The following is a 5497-nucleotide window of genomic DNA, read 5'->3' as shown; positions in this document are numbered from 1 at the left end:
AGTCAAAAGAGCTGGGATATAAGGAGCATCTTAGAAGAAGAGAGAGAGAGAGACAAAGAGTTGGCAAGTTAGTGTGGGGATACCAGAGCTTAGGGACTAGACAACTAGAGGCATGGGTCCAATGGTGGAACAATGAAAATTGGGGATAGGCAAGAATCCAGAATTGGAGAAATTGAGAGAAATCAGGGAATTGTAGGGCTGGTGAACTACAGGGATAGTGAGGAGTGAGGCCAAGGGAAGATTATCAATGATCACCAGAATTCATACAATGAAATGTGGACCAGTACTAGCAACTATTTATGCAGCACCCAAAGCAAATTCCGAAAGAGATACAAAAAAGACAGAAATGAATCTATAATTCTTTGCTTATTAATCTTATAGGAGATTTTATCTGTACCTGCCACAAAATTGTACATTACTTTAGTTTTTCACAGGATTACATTTTGAGGTGAAGATTTTATTTAAGGAAAAAAGCTTTGAAAACATAACTCCAGATACCACTTTTAATATGTGTGCCAGGTAAATATTTAAAGAACCTGACATTTCTTCAGCCAGTATGCATTGGGTTTTGTGCTCAATGTCATATAGGGAAATTTCATGAAAGACCCTACTGTAACTCAAGAGTTTTTCTGAATGCCTTATTATTCAGCAGAGGCTGTTTAATTTGAAGCAGTTATGTTGTCAGATTTTTATACTCAGTGCACTGATGGTATTTCCTAACTGAAGTATCTGAATAGAACTTTGGGTGACTGCATGGATGAGATCACTGCTTTTTAGCAAATTGAAATCTTCAACTTGTTTGTACTTTATATTTTTAGCTTGTTTTGCATAGTTTGTTCTTCGCTACTTTTCCAGACTGTACAAAAACTCAGAAATAGCCGGAGAATCTCAGGATGTCTGGCAGCATCTGTGGAGAGAAAACAGAGTTAACATTTTGAGTCTATTGGCTCTTCATCAGAACTGGTGAGTCTCTGGACTGAAATATTATTATTTCAAATTTTCAGTATCAGCAGTTTTTGTTTTATTCCACAAAAAATCAATTCCTTTGTTGTTTCCTTTGCACGTATTTTATTCAGTTTTTGAAACTTTGTCCGATTTGAACCAAATTCTAAAATACACTGAACATTAAGCATTTTGATAAGGTAACAGAATTTTGCTTGTTAAGTTTAAACTCAAGGATATTATCTTGCTTTTAGTAATATTTAAACCATGAAATATAATTAATTACTTTTTATCGTACTTTATGTTATGCTTAATTTTGCCACTATGCAAGGAGAAAGATACAAGAGGAATATTATTACTGTAGGCTTTCACCCCTTTTGTTGATTGTTCAATGGAATTATGCAAAATTTACAAGAGAGAACAATTATCTCTCAACTTTTTATGAGCATGGCAAGAAAATTAAGCACAGTTAAGATCCGTTCAAGATTATCATCAGATGAATAGTCTGGTTTGAAGAAAATTTATCACATAAAATTGGAAAGGGCTGAAATTACACAAGGGTATCACAGTGAATAACTAATCCATGAAAATTGCTCCCAATCCAGGTAAGCATGTGGACTTTATGGCTGCCTGCTAATTTGCATGGTAGCTCATTCCAGCCAGTGCTAATTGCACTGTTGTGTGCTTGCATGCCATAGTAGGGGAGCCAGCCAGCCCCTCTTAAAGGTGAGGTACATCTGGGCTGGAGAGGTTTATGGAACTATTGGAGAAGAGAGGTGAGCAAGCAGAACACTCAGCTATGCAGGAACAGTTAGTAGGGCAGTCTCGAACGTTCTCTGATGTGACTCTATGATTTTGTCAGAAGGAGAGAAGTCCTGTATCCACAGGAGCATGGAGCTTATTTGGACAACTGTGCAAAAGTGGTGGGACCAGATAACTACAGCATTAAGTAATAAGAGTCTAGCACTTAGAAGCTGGATTCTAGTACCACAAGAATTCAATGACAGGAAGGCAGTGATAAAGAAGAAATCCTATCACTCTCACACTCTTAACTATCAGCTCAAGGACTGACATGGTGGGTAATATCAAATATATGATAGTGATGGAATATGCATGTCTTGAAGTAACAGGGACAAAGTGGCTAACAATCTTTGAAACCAAAGGGTAATACAGTGCCAGTCTGCCATAAGGGAAGGCCACATACAACAGCAGCTGTAGAAGACAGGTGAGAATTTCAATCAGGTAACCTACAGAAGAAGGCTGGAGAGTATCCACAGTTGGCAGAGCTGCCAAAAAAGCTTGTGCCAGCATCAAGGAATGTAGAGATATTTGGCACAAGGTTTGTGCAGAACTTGGAAGGCATCCTTTCTGACATTGAAATGGTGGCCAACTTCATTGTTACACTTGCAGACCTAATCATGGCTAAAATCTAGCTTCCACTGTAACACAAACAACAGCCGTGCATCACTGAAATCATCTGGTGTGAGCTCACTCTGAAGCAGTGCAAAGTCAGCTTCTGCCACGGAAAAGCAGACTGCTCTAATGCAGTTTGCTATCATGCAGGTTTAGCTTGCTGCCACCATTACAGTAGGTACTGGTATTCAAAGGTGACCACAGCAGTTGTGCTCTGTCAGATGACTAGGATCGCCAACCAATTCATCGTGGCATTATCTTTGTGCAACTGCCCAATCTAAAAAACAGCTTTCAAACTTCCACTGCCACTCCATCAATGTCCTTGTGGTTGTCTCTCAGCCAGCTAACCCAGACTGTTGTGACCCATGTCGTGAAGGTGCTTTGTAGAGACAGTGTTACTCAAGGGTGTCCCACAACTCCATCTTCAGTCTCCTCCACTGAAATTGACTGGCCAAGCTGTACCCACTATAGTAACACTATGCAGGGCCTCTAGAAAAGATATGCAGAAGGCAGGTACTAAGAAATGCACAAGATCAATTAGTTGATGATGTATTTAACATAGTATTGTTAAAGTTATCTATTTGGTTCTCCGTAGTTGTTCTCTCATGTCTTTTGTTTCCAGGAGGGGCCTTTGCTTCAAGCGCTATTTGTGAGGAGTTACATTTTGATTTTCTAGGGGGTACCTTTACATTTTCGGGGACTCCTCTTTCCAATAACTTCTTTATTAAATGATGCAGTCAAATAGTACCATTACCACTGTATCCGTGCTCTTATTTTTAGGTTTTATTCTTTAAAAAAGATAGCACAAATCCCAAAGGAAGTATACCCGCATATGTTATTAAATCATTTAACTTGGAGTCTGTAAGTAAGATGTTTTTGCTAATTTATGCTAAATAAATCTCCCACACTCTGTTGCAAAATAGGACTTTGGATTAACCTGAATGGATGCAGCTGAAGTTGAATTATTCAAATTTAGTTGATGATGAACTAGAACAGGAGTTTAAAATTGAAAATCTGACAAATAATTACATATTGAATTAATTTCAAATACTTTCTCAGGCAAAATATCAAATAAAGATTTTTTGTTTGGCTTGATGCAGTCACACATGCATTGTAATCAGCCTGTCTTTCCTCACCATTCGCACATATGCCCTCTTACAAAGCCCTCTCCTTCATACTCACTTAGCAAGTGTAAAATAGTTCCTTCCAACCCTCTTTTGCAATCCAAAATAATCTATATAATATTGGATTTTAGCATACATTTATTCTATTGCGGAATGCATAATCATTTGTTGATCTCAACGAGGGGTTTCAGAATATCTATGTATTTCTACTGCATATCCACTAAATTGTCTTCATAAATTGCACCTTTCACTTCTATAACATTGATGATGGATTAAAGTCCCTCCTACATTTCATTGAGGGCAGCCTTCGTGAAGAGGCAACATCTGATACACTGTTAGCTGCTGAACGCTGGACAGATAGAGTATTAAAAAAAATCAATAGCTAACCTAGTTGATGATCCTTTTAAATACCATTGGAGATGGAGGCAAGGGGAGCTTCGATCTGCTGAAGAATTGTTCAGAATGGCAAAGTTAAAAGATGGCATCATCTGGAGTGTTGAACTCCAAAAAGGCACCGATTGCTTCCACAACATGCCAATTTTTGCACAGTTGCTGGTGATGCTACGTGTACATGTGCTTATGGCCACACCAAGAATGGTGTCTCACCTCGTTCACTTCAGTGTTAAGCATGCATGTTACGGGTGTTATTCTGGAGGCGAAATGGCACCGATAATGCTAAGATGTCTAATGCCAAAGAACCAAATTTTGAATCTAAGTGGACTTGCAAACCATAGACTGCTTTCCTGAAAGAAAAGATGATGCAGAGACTGCAGCATCATTTTGGACTAACTCTTCATCTTCTTTATTTTAATGTCAATTCTATTATATCTGTACCGTATGTGATTTCACAGCTACTTGATGTGTATATTTACATTTTATAATAAACCAGTATAAACAGTCAGGATCAGCAATCCAGATCAATTGTCAACCACCCACAATAGTTTGCACTCAAATAGCTTAAGCTTGGAATAATGTCCTGAGGCCCTTCATAAAGGCATAATTAGGCAAAAACAGATGGCGAGACAAAGAAGGAGTCATGAGGAGGATTGAGTAATTACTTAAAGAGGAGTCTTTTAGGGAGGATCTTAAAGGAGGAAGGATAGGTCGAGAGAATTAGGGAGGAAATGGCAGACGTTGAGGCCTAGTCAGCTGAAAACATGCCACTAAAGACGGGTCAAGAAAATGGTGGCTGCATGAGGCTAAAGTCAGAGGAACTGTCGAGCTCACTGCTCCTTTTTGATTATTTGTTGTATGTGAAGCAATTTGGTTATTTGATTTGATAATAAGGTGTTACATAATGATGAGTTCTTTTTCTAGGGTGCTGCTTTTGTGACGTCGTGACTCGTCACACAGTTACACCGTAGTACACTGTGGGCAAATTTACCTCACAGGTTATCTCTTAAGCATGAACAAGATTTACCAATTTTTGAAATGGGAATGTCTTTTAAGGTAATAGTGAATGTGTTGGAATCTTTCATTGATTTGAGGGTCAGTTTTAACTTGGCCCAGTTGCAGAAATGGGGAGGGAACAAGCATGAAGTGCAAGTACATGAATTATGTCTGTGGGGCCGGGATTATACTTTCAGGATCCACTTCAATACTGACTTTGTCCACCTTGATCTAACTTGGTCTTTAGTGCATCCAATATTCCACTGGTGGGGGGGCTTATGAACTGTAGAAAGTCAGCCCTTTGGGATATGCAGGCCACTGCTGGCGTGCTGATGAGGCGTTGTCCTCGAGATATAGCAAGCATCTTCCAAGAGGAACCGGTAAGTGTTTGCCTTCTGCCCAAGTGTTCTGTGGCTTGTTTGCCGTCAATGTTGAAATGCTATTTATTACCCACCCACACAGAGGTTATGTGTTAAGTCTGAAGCGCCAGGCCTGACGTGTACAGGCACTCATTTGTGGCTTTTAGTTTCCTAAAATGCTGTCTGATTCTGCCACCTTTTCAACTTGTTTATTTTCCACACAGCGAAGTAACTCTACACCCACGCTGTGTAATCTCAGTGAGTAATCTA

General features: G+C 39.2%; 1 long non-coding RNA gene across 1 annotated transcript; it reads left to right on the top strand.

Annotated features, from left to right (window-relative positions):
- Positions 1-330: 330 nt before the first annotated feature.
- LOC148147339 (uncharacterized) lies at positions 331-4381 on the top strand. The gene is made up of 2 exons (XR_015759880.1): positions 331-963; positions 2978-4381. It is a non-coding gene; the product is annotated as an uncharacterized LOC148147339 (long non-coding RNA).
- Positions 4382-5497: the final 1116 nt, after the last annotated feature.

The sequence above is a fragment of the Chiloscyllium plagiosum genome, unplaced genomic scaffold (assembly GCF_037043375.1).
Source record: "Chiloscyllium plagiosum isolate Xiang-an unplaced genomic scaffold, Cpla_swu_hap1 HiC_scaffold_17, whole genome shotgun sequence".
Classification (NCBI taxonomy): Eukaryota; Metazoa; Chordata; class Chondrichthyes; order Orectolobiformes; family Hemiscylliidae; genus Chiloscyllium; species Chiloscyllium plagiosum.
Note: the sequence above shows the minus strand (reverse complement) of the source record. Positions and strands in the feature narration are given on the sequence as shown.